This window comes from Ctenopharyngodon idella, chromosome 4, assembly GCF_019924925.1.
Source record: "Ctenopharyngodon idella isolate HZGC_01 chromosome 4, HZGC01, whole genome shotgun sequence".
Classification (NCBI taxonomy): domain Eukaryota; kingdom Metazoa; phylum Chordata; class Actinopteri; order Cypriniformes; family Xenocyprididae; genus Ctenopharyngodon; species Ctenopharyngodon idella.
In genome coordinates this window covers 28,531,896-28,548,231 of record NC_067223.1, presented here as the reverse complement: position 1 = coordinate 28,548,231, position 16,336 = coordinate 28,531,896, and positions in this window count along the sequence as shown.

Genomic DNA, 16,336 nt, shown 5'->3' with positions numbered 1-16,336 from the left:
AAAACTTTAATATCATTCATATTAACAGGTAAATAGATGTTTAAGGATTAGTTCACTTTCAAATAAAAATTATCCCAAGCTTTACTCACCCTCAAGCCATCCTAGGTGTATATGACTTTTTTGTTACTGTTTCTTTCTTTATTCTTCGTACGTTGAATACGGAAGACGGTCTGGTGTAAGCTAGATATTTTACTTCATAACTTGTTATATATATATATATATTTTTTTTTTACACAAAGGCATTGCTTCGCTTCAGAAGACCTTTAATAACCCCCCGGAGCCATGTGGAAGACATGTTTATGATGGATGGATGCACTTTATTCAGCACATACTTGTGACCACTGTTCACTGGCATTATAAAGCTCGGATGCGTCAGGATATTTATTAAAATATCTCTGATTGTGTTCATCAGAAAGAAGAAAGTCATATACACCTAGGATGGCTGGAGGGTGAGTAAAGCTTGGGGTAATTTTCATTTGAAAGTCAACTAATCCTTTAAGTGTTTTTGATTAACTAAAGAGGCCAGTTCATATGAGTCATTTGTTTGATAACTAGACTACACAGGTCATGCTGTACGTTTTTCATTCACTAAAAAGAACGGGTTTGAACAAGTTATTTGTATGGTAACTGGTACACTGTAGTAGCAGTACACAATGTTGTAGCTGAGTTGTGTGCCATTCAGATGCAAATTCATATATGCACTTTTAAGAACCATTAATGGAGCATTTAAAAAATTAGAACCATTTATGCATAAGAACAGTTCCCAACTGTTGTAATTTACCATATATTTTTGCTTTTCAAGATTGAGAAAACGTCTTTTTTCTGTCATTGTTGATGTCAAAGGTTGTTTCCAATCAAGATGATATTTTGCCACAAATTCAGAAGAGGCTAAACTAGACAGATGCTAACATTGACAGGTTGTGCAACATGCCCTCATCCTCAAAAACGTGATGTTCACTTCTTTAAAAACAAACAATCAATCAGTCAAACATACAGCTAAACACCGAATTGCTCAAGATTTTAGACTGAACCTCCAAGACATATAATACATACTCTGAAAAGCATCTAATAGCCTTGTAGCGGAGATTGTATTCTTTAGAATGACAGAAATATAAACCGATTCACATTTTTAGAATGTTCTGATTATAGATGTTGTGTTTATTATAGCATCTATAGGATCCCAAATTCATCAATACCAACCGTCACACAGTAGCATCAGTTCACAGGGATGTATTAGCCTGAATGAGGATGCTTTTAATACATACAGCGATAGCAGGGAAAGTGTGACCCTTGACCCCATGTCACCAGCTCAATGAATGCTTTATGAGGCCAGTGAAAGCTGCTGCTGTGACAGCAGGACATGAATACACAGCTGACAGACACTCATGAGAGGCGCTGAGAGGCACCACTACAGTAATACATATAAATAAACAATTTATGAATACATTTCAAATGATTGATTTGATTTAAGAACATTGTTTACTTATTAACAATAAACAATATTAGTATTGCGTTTGGTTGTAAAAATCAGATTTCTGAAACAAAACTTTCTCCAATAATGAAATAAAAAGAATAAAGAAACTTTGACACATGTATTTTTTCTGTGATTTTTTGATGTCTTTGGACAAATATAATTAGTATAGTAAGTGTTCATAATTTTTGTTTTGTATGTTTTACGTTGACCTCATCTTATTTTATGAAAACAACGAAGTTAAAGGTCTTGAATTTATCAATTAAGATCTTAATGTTGTTGGCCAAATTAGTAAGTTGAGTGCAGTGTTTGGTAAATTACTTGAAAAAAAGTAATTAATTACTAGCTATTATTTACATCTTCAACAGTGTAATTAAATTAGTGTAGTAATTACTCTCTCTAAAATGTATTGCATTACTTATTACTAATTATTTTGTTAGGGTACGTTTACTCGACAACAATATGCTTAAAATGGAGAAGTTTTTCCTTTGAGTTTTCGGCGTACAGACAAGACCTGTCAAAATGATCCCCATTCACACGGATTCACGAAAACGACTAAAAACGTTGTATTCTGCTGCCAGGCCATTAGATGGCGATGAAACACTATAGACTGAACATGTAATACGCATGTGCATGACGTCATTGTTTTCACAGATACACATTTTTTTTGTTTACACGGAGACCGCTTTCAAAACTTGCACTTTGAAACCCGTTTTCAAAAGTTTGCGTTTTCAGGCCGCCAAAACGGCGTTGTCGTGTAAATGAACGGCCAACAAAAATAAAACAAAAATAAAAGGTTTTCCGTTTTTAGTTGAAAATGGTGTTGTGTCAAAGTGCCAGTTTTTGAAAACGGTCTCCGTGTAAACAACAAAAACGCGTATCTGTGATAACAATGACGTCATGCACAAGCATATTACATGCTCAGTCTATAGCAGTGTTGCCAAGTCCACGGTTTTCCCGCGGAACTGGGCTACTTTTACACAGTTGCCGCGGGTGGTTTTTCATGTCTGCGGGTTGAATCAACTCAAAATAATGTGATATTTAGTGTCTGGAATGCGAATTTTAACAGGGGAGCCACTCCAAAAACGCAAATTTTACCCCCCGGAATGCGATTTTTACCGTGGGACCCCCCTGAAATGCAAGTGGGCTAGTTTTGGGCTAGTTTTGAGGAGCAATTGGGCAGGTTTTGTTGTGAAAACCTGGCCACCCTGGTCTATAGTGTTTCATCGCCATCTAATGGCCTGGCAGCAGAATACAGCGTTTTTAGTCGTTTTCACGGATTCGTATAAATGGGGATTGTTTTGACAATGGTGTCGTCTGTACACGGAAAACTCAAAGGAAAAACTTCTCCGTTTTAAGCATATCGTTGTTGTGTAAACATACCCTAAATCTCATCTCAGCCTTGACCAACTGAACAATGCAAGGATAGACATGAAACTGCTCTTTTATTTATTTTTAATAAATAATATAACATTGCATAAATTATTCTTGAACTGACAAAAGTACATTAGACATAAAAATTTGATGTCAAATCCACTATTGTTTTATAGTCTATGCAGTATTGAATGCGATTACATCAGAAGTAACTGTAATTACATTACAGAAAAAATAAAAGTAATCCCTTACTTTACGTTTTAAATTACAATAATTAATTACTTGGTACTGCATTACACCCAACAATGGTGGAATGTAAGTCGAAATTTGCCATCTTTTAGTGATAGTTTACCAAAAAATAAAAATCCAGTCATCATTTACTCACATTCATTGTTTCAAACCTGTATGATTTTATTTTTTCTGAGGAACACAAAAGAAGATATTTGGGATATTGGTGTCCAAACACTGGACTTTCATTGTATAGAAAAAAAGAGAAATTTTTCAGAACATCTTTTCGTTTGTGTTCCATAGAAGAATGAAATGCATTCTTGTCTTCTCAAACTGAGCTTATATTTATTTGCCATAATATTTTCAATTGATTATCTGAATGCTAGTTCATATGGTGTATATGTATTCTTCTGACTTCCAGGGGTAATTAAGTCTCTAACTGAACAGATTAACCCCGTTTTCTTTATATGTCCTGCAAGGTTATTCAAGGTTCGTATAATTAGGATTTTTGTTAGCTGTCCCCTGAACATGAAGGTGGTTTTAATGACTTCAGAGCAATAAATATCTTTACACAGAACAAACGCCTGAAACATCCTGGTCTACTGATAAGAAATTTGCGAATAAAATTAGATAAGATAAATGATGAACAATACTCTGGTTTTCAAATGGCCTTATGAATAACTAACTTCATCCAGATAAACACATAGCAGCAAGGTGAAGACGAACATACTGATGTTCAAACAGTGTAGCTTCCTCCTACGTTGGCTTGTTTAAAGTTAAGGTACAGTCAAAGCATTGCTTTAGGGTGTAGCTTCCATGTTAAATTTGTTATATTGCTTCTGACAAACAAACATAATAAGAAGTACTACTGAATGTCTCATTGAGACCTATAAATGTACTGTTCGTATTATTAGCATCTTTGAATAGAACATATGTTAGCTCTCCTCTGAACATGAAGGCTGACTACACAGTGAGGTACAGTATGTAGTCTGGCTAATGTAGATTTGCTCCACAGCTCCTCTGCACAGAAGTGCGCAGAAGTGCGCATGCGTTGAACACCCAAGATGCTAGCGCAAAGATCCTACAGTCTCATGTTTCAACCTTTGCTCTGTCCTCAATCTGATCTGTTGATCATAAAATAGACTGAAGGAAGGAAGTCAGGGAACTCCTTGTTTACCTCAGAACTTTCATAAGATCTTTATTTCTTCAGTGTCCTGTATGCTCTTGTTTTCCTTTATTTAAAGGGATAGTTCACTCAAAAATTAAATGTCTGTCATTATTAGTTTGTTTTGAAGTATAATTAATGCAGCTATTTTCTATACAAAGACATTTTTTAGTGACCATGGACAAAGAAAGAAAACAAAAAATATAAAAATATAAGGCAACACTTTATTTTAGGGTCTTTTAACTAGTTGCTTATTAGTATGCATATTACTAGAATATTGGCTGTTTATTAGTACATATAAGCATCTCCTCTTCTTTTCAAAACGTCTGGGCATCGAGGTTATGAGTTTCTGGAGTTTTGGTGTTGAAATTTGGTCCCATTATTGCCTGATATAGGTTTCCAGCTGCTGAAGAGTTTGTGGTTGTCTTTGACGTATTTTTCTCTATAGGTGAAAGATCTGGACTGCAGGTAGGCCAATTCAGCACCCGGACTCTTCTACGACGTGCTGTTGTAATAGCTGCAGTATGTGGTTTTGCATGTCCTGCTGAAATACAAAAGGCCTTGAAATAGACGTCGTCTGGAGGGGAGCATATGTTGCTCTAAAACCTTTATATACCTTTCAGCATTCATAGTGCCTTCCAAAACATGCAAGCTGCCCATACCATATGCACTTATGCACCCCCATACCATCAGAGATGCTGGCTTTTGAACTGAACGCTGATAACAAGCTGGAAGGTCTCCCTCCTCTTTAGCCCAGAGGACACGGCGTCCGTGATTTCCAACAAGAATGTCAAATTTGGACTCGTCTGACCATAGAACACTTTTCTACTTTCAAACAGTCCATTTTAAATGAGCCTTGGCCCACAGGACACGATGGCGCTTCTGGACCATGTTCACATATGGCTTCCTTTTTGCATGATAGAGCTTTAGTTGGCATCTGCAGATGGCACGGCGGATTGTGTTTACTGACAGTGGTTTCTGGAAGTATTCCTGGGCCCCATTTAGTAATGTCATTGACACAATCATGAGGGCCCGAAGACCACGGGCATCCAATAAAGGTCTTCAGCCTTGTCCCTTACGCACAGAGATTTCTCCAGTTTCTCTGAATCTTTTGATGATGTTATGCACTGTAGATGATGAGATTTGCAAAGCCTTCGCAGTTTGACATTGAGGAACATTGTTTTTAAAATATTCCACAATCTTTTTACGCACTCTTTCACAGCTCTGCCCATCTTTACTTCTGAGAGACTCTGCCTCTCTAAGACATCTCTTTTATAGCTAATCATGTTACAGACCTGATATCAATTAACTTAATTGCTAGACGTTCTCCCAGCTGAATCTTTTCAAAATTTCTTGCTTTTTCAGCCATTTGTTGCCCCCGTGCCAACTTTTTTGAGACCTGTAGCAGGCATCAAATTTGAAATGAGCTCATTTAGTGGATAAAAGTGTAAAATTTCTCCCTTTAAAACATTTGTTATGTTATCTATGTTCTATTGTGAATAAAATATTGGCTCATGTGATTTGAAAGTCTTTTAGTTTTCATTTTATTCAAATTTAAAAAACGTCCCAACATTTCCGGAATTTGGGTTGTAAGTTGATATTCACTGAAAAAAATGATGGCATGTTAGCGAGTAGCATCAGCAGTAATTGATGCCAAAATGATGAACAGAAAAAGCTACTACTTTTTTTCTTTTTTGTTCTTTGACAGCTGTAGAGCTTGGCAGTCATGGTCACATGTGCTGCACTGCACAGAAAAAAAACAAAACAAAACAAAAAAAACAAGTTTTGAATGACAGTAAATGATAACAGGATTTAAATTTTGGGAGAAATATTCCTTTTATTGGACTGAAGTCATCACAAATCAAAAAACATTCATCACAATATTCATTTTTGAATCAAATCTGACAGGACAATCACCTCAATGCTTAGAGACAGGAACCAGTACTGTTACCAAGGTTACAGGCAGAGTTTTGTATGTAAGTGGTTTTGGAGGTATGCTCATGTGAATCCTCGTTCATTACACTGTCAGAAACAATGTGCAAAACTCGTACCTTTACGGGCACAACAGTGTATCACTGGGGCAGTACCCTGCAAATGTACAATATATCAAAAGACCATCGAAATGAAAACCATGTACAACATAACACAAGCAAGACCAGAAACTACACAAATCCGCTATGATTAAAAGCCAGAGAAAATAGATATGTTTTGAGTTTTACTTTAAAATCGTGTAGTGTAGGGGCAATTTAAAAAAAAACAGGTAGGCTGTTCCAAAGTTTCGGTGCAGCAACAGCAAAAACATGATCACCTCTCGATTTCAGCTTAAGCCGAGGAACTTTTAGCAGTCTCTGGTTAGATGAAGTTATTACTGGATTGTGAACAGAAAGTAAATCAGAAATATATGCAGGTACTAATCCGTTTGAGGATGTAAAAACCAGAAACAACACTCAATTCTTTAGCAAACTGGAAACCAATGCAAAAAGTAATGTGCTCTCGTTTTAACACACCTAGCAGCTGCATTCTGTACCATTTGCAGACGGGCAAGAGATGCTTGGTTAATACGCATATAAAGGAATTACAATAATCAAGTCTTGTCGAAATGAAAGCATGCATCAGTCCTTAAAAGAAAATGATTTTACTTTAGCCAGGACTCAAAAGGGGGAAAAAAAACTGATTTTGAACACAGAACTAATCTGTTTGTCAAATTTAAGAGCGCTATCCAAAAAAAAAAAAAAAAAACACACACCCAAATTCTTCACTAATGGTTTAACAAATGGAGACAAATGGCCAAAGTTTAAACAAGGTGCGCTAACAGCTTCTGAAGATTCAAAAATTATAATTTCAGTTTTGCCTTCTTTGAGGTGAAGTAAATTTAAGGACATTAAGGCTGCTACATCAGACAAGCTAACAGAGTATTCAAACCCCTCTTGTTAGATCCCAAGGGCAGATAGATTTGGGTATCGTCAGCATAACAATGAAAAGAGTACCGTGTTTCTTAAAAAATCTACCCCAAAGGAAGCAAATACAAGGAGAATAAAATCAGAGCAAGAACAGAGCCTTGAGGAACACCACAAGTAAGAGAAGCTACACCTGAAGTGAATTCACCAATACTGACAGAAAAGCTTCTATTATTAAAATAAGATAGAAACCATTTAAGAGCATCTCCCTGAATGCCCACACAGTGCTTCAAACGTGAAATGAGAACAGCGTGGTCAATTGTGTCAAATGCTGCACTCAAACCTAACAGCACTAGCACAGTAGACTTGCCGGAATCGACAGTCAGTCAATAGTAGGCTATATCGTTTAGAACTTTAACCAGTGCTGTTTCCGTGGAGTGGTATTTTCTAAAACCTGATTGGAAAACTTGTTTTCATTCAGAAAGCTCTGTAGTTGGTGAGACACTAATTTCTCCAAGATTTTGGACATAAAAGAATGGTTGGAGACAAGCTTAAAACACGGATGTATGACACAATGTATCCTTCTATCAGCCATCAGGTCATGGGTTAATAACTATAGATTCCCAAAGTGCTGATTATTTAAACCAATCCAATTCACATATTTAAACTTATGCTTATGCATAGAGTGTCTGCTAAGAACATAAAAAAGCCACAAGCATGTCACCAAAGGAAATTAGTGTTTTTAACTTCCTAAAAATATGCAAGAAAAGCTTTTTTCTTATGTATTATTCTTACAACATGTATATATTCAATCTCTACACCACTCCTTTTAGTCAGATCAAAATATCCATTATTTGAGTCATATGCAATGCTTGTAAAGCTAGATTTAAATGTTTGATAGCATTTCTACACAGTGAAAGGCAAACAATTAATCTCATTCCAAAATGCTATGTTCCCCAGCACTCCCAGTCTATTCTGTTGTGGTAGAGACACGATCAATGGCGCTATTATTATTCGGAGTTATGTAAAGGCAGTCACACACTAAAAATATGAGTGCCTCTTTCACGACACTGTTTGCTTTAGCATTACGGACTCACCCACCGCTGAGAGCCAGAGCTAGCATCATGAAATAGAGCTCAGAATTCTATGAACACAGTAAATATCAAGTGATGCTTTGTAAAGACTGAAAGCGTTGTCTGTTGTTAAAATAGATGTAAGCATGCTACAAGAGGGTTAATAGTAAACAATAGCACTGCAGTGAATGCAGGTGGAAATCAGTAACTGAAGAAGTTAGCATTACATAGCATTAGCAATACCTTTAGACAGCAGATTTTTCAATAAAGAACATATGCGCTGTCATCTTTATAGTTTTTAGAATAGTTCTTTTGGACACACAAAAAAAAAAAAAAAAAAAAAAAAAAAATTCATAAAAGTACACTGAGGAGGCCCGTTTCTGCCTCAGAGTAAAAAAAAAAAAAAAAAAAACCAACAATTTTGTTTCTTGTGACTGTGACTGTCAATGTGACTTTATATCTTATAATTGCGACATAATATCTTACAATTGTTAGCAAGGTTCAGACAGACAGATGATAAAGATCAGTATAAGTTCTAATGCAGCGTTTAATGACAATCTAACAGGCATGAATACAAACAAGTGCTAACGTAAACCAGTACGTTGTTGAGACAAACACTGAGTGAAAGTGAGGAACTTAAATGCACATGGTGATTAACTAAATGACGAACAGCTGTGATGAAGATTAGTGTTCGACTGATGACAACAAACTGAAAGGCCATGAAATGAAACTAAGAATAAACACAACTGATCGAGTGTGACAGAACGCCCCCCTCTTGGATGGTGTGACCTCATGGAGTGGGGAGGAGAAGGAGGAGGCTTAGGAGGCAGATGAAGGGATGGTGACAGGAGCAGGTGAAGGGATGGTGGTAGTTGGCGGCAGAGGGATGGTGACAGGAGGACGACGAATCCCCGGCGGCGAAGATGGATGATGTCCACTGGCACAGACCCAGAGCACAGTGACAACAGCCCATGGTGGAGTCGAAGGAGGGAGGAGCCAAGGTGGTTCAGAGGCTGACGACAGCTGGGAGATGACCACAATGTATCCATAGGGCAATGTGTCCATAGAAAGACAGAGAGCTGATGGAAATGAGCCACATCACTGGTACTGGAGACCAAGGCGATGTCGTGGCGACGACCGTCGAAGGTGGAGCCAGAGTACCCGAGGGATTAGGTAAAGCCGGTGGGATGGAGGACAGAGGCAAGAGTGACGGGAAGGAGGAACCTGCTGCAGCCATAGGTGTGGAGGGACAGAGTGCAACAGACGGCCCGCTAGTCCGTGGCAAAAGTGGTGTGACGACTGACCAAGGAGGAGCCGGCAGGACGAGGGAACCCGGTGGAGCCGCAAGTCCGAGGGTCTCCGGTGGAGCCAAAGGTGGGAGGAGCCAAAGGTGGGAGGAGCCAAAGGTGGGAGGAGCCAAGGCGCAGCCGACAGGTCAACAGGCCAAGATGGACCGAAGAGATCCGAGGCCGGAGGTGGAGCCGCAGGATCCTCTTGCATTGACGCTGCTGGTGGTAACACGACCATGGAAACAGCACAGGGCTGTAAACATTCGGCGGGGCTGGAGGACTGGCTGAGCTTAGGAGTGACTGCGGCAACAGAAATCTTGACAGAATAACGGTAAATATTACACAGTCCATGCAGGTCGATGAAAATAAGTCAGAGTTCATGGTGCTGTCTAGACACAGCGATGATGAAGGTACCGGGTGGGATAGGGTGGGAGTCGCTAGCTCCTCACTGAAGTTTATCAGCCAGTCCTCATTGTCCATACTCACTAGTGTCGTACCGCTGGTGTCGTGGGCTCATACCCCTAGTCAGACTCATGATGGAGCTCCACTTCCGGGGGCGAGGGTCAGCTCTGTCCTCTTCTCCTCGGGCTCTGGCCTAAGCGGGGGGCTCACGCGAATTCTCTGCAGTCGAAGGTGGTGGTGGGCTGGGCTCTGTCCACCACCTGTCAGACTGTGTCCTGGATTGGGGACAGATGCTCTCCAGGCACCTGATGATGGCTTCCCTCCAGTCAAGTCCTGAGGTGTCTGGGAGGTCTACAGGGTGGTGGTAGTTGGCCCCAATCCAGAACAGCGATTTGAGGGCCTCGTCGTCGTAGGAGCAGGTGATGGCAAGATGACACAGCAGAAAATAGAGCTGCATAATCCATATTGGTCTGGTCTTCTGTTAGCAAGGTTCAGACAGACAGATGATGAAGATCAGTTCTAATGCAGTGTTTAATGACATTCCAACAGGCATGAATACAAGCAAATGCTAACATAAACAAGACCGGATAAATACTGAGTGAAAGTGAGGAACTTAAAAACACATGGTGATTAACTAAATGATGAACAGCTGTAATGAAGATTAGTGTCCATGGAAACTGATGAGTGGCGGTAAACTCAAACAAAGGAACACGTGACTGATGAAAACAAACTGAAAGTCCATGAAAATGAAACTAACAGTAAACACAACTGAATGAGTGTGACAACAATGCTACAATGCAAATACTGTCTAATTGTTTTTCACTGATGTAGAAATAGACTTCCACAGAATCCTAAAATGTAATATTCAAAAAAAAAAAAGAAAAGAAAAAAAAAAGAAAGAAAAAGATTCCAAGTCTTGTCGAATCTTGCCAAAACTAAACTGCTAGTGGTACGGATTTCTCTTTATGATGTGGAAAACAGATCAAAAAGTGACAAGACAGAGAAAGTTCATTTGGCCTTTCCATAAATGTCCCTTTCACCACAGAGCAAGTAGAACCCTTCAAACTGCTGACAAAGTTAGTTGCGTTCGAATTCCTGTGAGGTAGCAAAAGATAATTGCACACTAATTAAATGACTTTTGAGTGGATGGAAGTCATTAAGAGAGGCTACGAGCAGCTCATTAGGTCAAATAATCATATTTGCAAAAAGAGGAATGTGGAAAAGTAGATTGACTGCAGAGCATGTGTCAAAATGTTGAGAAATGCTGAACTTTATGCAAATGTGCACCGAAAAACACTAGACAGCAGCCGGTGACTTGGAGGTGCAGACAGTGATAGCTATCATGAGCATTTCACAATATATCAATAGTGATTCTGGTGTATCTAGTGCTTAAATATTAGACCTACTACATTTTAATTAAAGCTGGAATTCACTACACAACTTTTAAAATCGGAACAAATTTTAAAAGACTGCATCATACACTTGTAAATGGTTACAGAGAAAAACTGGGCATTGTACACTAAACGACTGAGGATCACAAACTACGAGACATACAAGTCGTTCCAAACACAACAAACCCACACAGAAACATGCACCTCGACAAATGAAAGCAATATCCCCCGGTTTCATAGACAAGGCTTAAGCTAGTCCTAGACTAAAATGCATGTTTTACCTGAAAGTAACTTGCACTGGTATATCTTAAAATATGTCAGTGTCATTGTTTTGTCTCAAGATGCACATCAGTAATGTTTTTTCTAAGGCACGTTTATAAAAGCTACTTAAATGCTCTGAATGAGGATCACAAACTAGACTAAGACTTGGCTAGACTAAGGCCTAATCCTGGCTTAATGTAAGCCCTGTCTGTGAAACCGGGCCTATGTGTTCTAAACTTGGCGCAAAATATTAAACATGCTTGATATCCTTTGACTCGATGGAATCATAGTCTGAAGATAAAAAATCAGAGTCGGTGCCCATTATATGCTACACAATTTTCTGTGAAATCCGACTGCCCAAAATCTGCAGGCTGGCTCTGACGTTCTGCAACAACTCCTCTAGACTGCAAATCTGGGCAAAAGTCATGTAGTGTATTCCAACCTTAGATTTCAAATGCTTTTGTATTTTGGCTAGACTATTGCTGGATGAACAAAAGCGTATTACACTGACACTGTATGCATACTTTGGGTATTTGGAAATAAAGTTAGCATTTTTTCCAACCAATATATTTGACTGTGCATATACAGTATATGAATGTGTACTGACAGCAATCACTGACAACAACCTCACTGCTATTAAGTATATTTCTCCAAAGCCAATAAGTGGACACGTAGGCTACCGTAATGCAGATTGCTTGTCTTGTACATACTGTATATGGATGGTCATGTATAGATCTGTTGCACATGTGACTCTTATTACGGTGAATGTAATGGGTTACATCCATAGACTGTAAAAAAATATGGACGTAGTGTCCGTGACGTCACCCGTTGATTTCTGAAGAGCATTTTTGAAGCGAAAATGAGGCCGCTGCCATTTCAGCTGCGCGTCACCGCATGTCACTCCCGAATTACTGAAAATGGGCAAAGAGGCGGGACGTGGTTGGAACTGAGGTGCTGAAACCATAGACTGTAAAAAAATAATCGAAAGGCAAAAAGATAATTCAATGAAAATGCATTTTAAATCTCTTTCATGTCAATTTGTCAAGTATCTACTTACATTTGGTATTTACCGTGTTTCTAAACATAAAAAGGGTAACATTTTATTTTGATGGTCCCATTTAGACATTGTACTAACTGTAAGTAACATTGCACCTACATGTCTAATAACTCTTATTAGAGTATCAGTAGAGTATTAGTAGACTGTCTGCTTAATATATACTAACACATTATTGTGATGCTCCCCAACAGACATTTTACTGATTATAATTAACTTTGCAACTATGTCAACTTATTCCACTAACCCAAACCCTAACCCACCAGTCTACTAATACTCTACTAATACTCTAATGAGAGTTAGTTGACATGTAGGTGCAAAATTACTTATAGTCAAAAGAAAGTCTAAAGGGGACCATCAAAATAAAGTGTAACCACATAAAGATATAATGAATGCCATAGAGTGATACTGTATTTGTTCCCCACACACTCACAATGAGTGACACCCTTCCTCATTTTTCAGCCAATCAGCAGCTCTCATGTTATGTAGGCGGAGTCTGTAAATTTAATCTTCCTCCAGGACACCGGCAGTGACCTGTGCAATTCCTTAATGCATCCCTGGACAAAATGACAGAGCATCTATAGGAAAACCTTCTTCTGATCTGTTCCAGAGCAGCACAAAAACACGTCCTCTCAAAGACGCATGAATCACTGCGGCGGTTGCTCTCTGATGGAGCGGAAGTCACCTTGATAGAGTCCGCAGGATGCTGGAAACCTGAGCTGTGTGTTTCTTGAGGAATAATTGCCGGGACTCACAGCAGGGTGATAAATATGCTGGGAAATGATTTCATTAAATAACAAAACAGGTGGGGAAAATATGCAAAAAATATCAAAGGGTCAATTAAACCACAGAATTGCCATTCCTCTGATCTTTCAGTCTCCAACTATGAAAAATGAAGAAAAAAATAAATAGACTGAAAACAGCTTATAGACGTCACATGCAGATGTTTCTCAGGATAGGACGTGAACGCAATGATGCTATAAGCTATTAACATATTTCTAGGGTGAATTACCAATCAACTAGTCAAAAGTGTGAAGGTCATTAACACACTTGATAAGTCTAATTAAACATTAGGTCATGGATTAAATGGAGGAATCTGCAGTAAAGCAAACCGTTTACCAAGCACATATTAGAAAGCATAATACAAGGTCAAGAATGGGGACGAAACACTGTTGTGTATGTGGAAAGGGAGAAATGAGGGACAATTTTATTCTCTTTCAGTTTGACCTTTTCCTAAAATGTCAAAATGGAAAAGTTGATCAAATATAATTTATAATACAATTTCTGTCTGTTTTTAAATAATTCCAGTTAACCTGCAGTGTCACTTAACCATAAACCTGTGTACAGTATACCACACAAGTGTCTTGAAAATCTATGAACTATGCAAATATCTTTTTAACAAAGGGTATGACCCTTGTGTAGTTTTTTCTCCCCCTGTACTGCTGCCGGATTTACTCCATGGGAAAAGAAATCTATTTCTATTTTGGGTCTTCACGTCATTCTTTTTAACTTGGCCCACAACTCCACCCACCAGTGAATGTTATGTTGAAGCATTTTAGAGCTTTTCTGATACTTGCATAATAGCTGTAAGCATTTTTATAGTTTGGAGTATTTAAACAATGACATCATAAGATGAGTGGTATAAATACCATTTAAAATGAAGCACAAACTAGGAATGAGAAGAATTTAAGATGCAATGAAACATTGTGATTTGTGCTCCATTAACTAATGTATATATGTAACAATAAAACACCAATAAAATTACAACCAGCTTCAAACCAACTTTATGTTGGCACCAAAGATTATGGATCGTCTGTTGAAGTTGCAAACAATATTATTTCTAAACATCAGCTGGATTTGGATGTGCATTCTCATATTAATTCTAAATGTGTACATTCATAGACAGTCCTCTATGGCAAGCCAACTTTGCATTTAGTCCTTAAAATGAAATCTATCTATTTTTACTTTTTGATTAACAGTATCTCATTAGTTTAATATATACATGTATTGTCAAGCACAATTTACATTTTCTTTAGATAATACAAAAATTGCTTTGTTTCATTGTGATTCTGTACATAATGTGTTTGCATCAAAATTCTTGGTTAAAGGGTTAGTTCACCTAAAAATGAAAATTCTGTCATTAATTACTCACCCTCATGTCGTTCCACACCCGTAAGACCTTCATTCATCTTCGGAATACAAATTAAGATATTTTTGATAAAATCCGATGGCTAAGTGAGGCCTCCATTGACAGCAAGATAATTAACACTTTCAGATGCCCAGAAAGGTACTAAAGACGTATTTAAAACAGTTCATGTGACTACAGTGGTTTAATTTTAATATTATAAAGCGACGAGAATACTTTTTGTGGGCCAAAAAAACAAAATAACAACTTTTCAACAATATCTAGTGATGGGCGATTTCAAAACACTGCTTAATGAAGCTTCGAAGCTTTACGAATCTTTTGTTTTGAATCAGTGGTTCGGAGCGTGTATCAAACTGCCAAAGTCACGCCCCCAGTGGTGAACCATTGAAATTTCGAAACACTTAAGACGTAACAAAGCCTCTTTTACTGAAATCACATGACTTTGGCAGTTTGATTCACGCTCCGAACCACTGATTCGAAACAAAAGATTCGTAAAGCTTCAAAGCTTCATGACACAGTGTTTTAAAATCGCCCATCACTAGATATTGTTGAATAAAGTCGTTATTTTATTTTTTTGGTGCACAAAAAGTATTCTTTTCACTTCATAACATTAAGGTTGAACCACTGTAGTCACATGAACTGTTTTAAATATGTCTTTAGTAGCTTTCTGGGCATCTGAAAGTGTAAATTAACTTGCTGTCAATGCAGGCCTCACTGAGCCACCGGATTTTATCAAAAAAATCTTAATTTGTGTTCTGAAGATGAACGAAGGTCTTAAGGGTGTGGAACAACATGAGGGTGAGTAATTAATGACAGAATTTTCATTTTTGGGTGAACTAACCCTTTAAATGGTTATTTACCTGATTTATAATAACGATATCTGTGTTTACCAAAGAGACATACTGTAAACATACTGCTGTTCAGTTGCAGCTGTTATTAGATTATTTTCATGTGACAATCTTGTCATTATTGATTGACAGCTTGTAAAAAAAAAATAAGAAGAAAGACATTGCACCTTTGATAAATGATATAAATGATACACTTTCAAAAACTGGTACAAAAACTGGTACAAAAGCTGTCACTTGGGCAGTGACCTTTCAAAAGGTACATATTTGTATACTAATTTAACCCTAAAGGGTACATATTAGTAGCTTAAAGGGCTAGTTCACCCAAAAATGGAAATTTTGTCATCATTTACTCCCCCTCAAGTTGTTCCAAACCTGTATGAATTTCTTTCTTCTGCTGAACAAAAAAGAAGATATTTTGAAGAATGTCAGTAACCAGACAGTTGATGGGCTCCATTGACTTCCATGGTATTTTTTTTTTTTTTATACAGGTTTGGAACAACTTGAGGGGGAGTAAATAATTTTGGTTGAACTAACTTTTTAAAGATACATATTAGTACATAAAGTTTACATAGTACCTAAAGTTATTGATACATTATATATAAAATATGATATAGTTTTCCAGGACTCTTTGACATTCCACACCCGTAAGACCTTCATTCATCTTCGGAACACAAATTAAGATATTTTTGATAAAATCTGATGGCTCAGTGAGGCCTCCATTGACAGCAAGATAATTA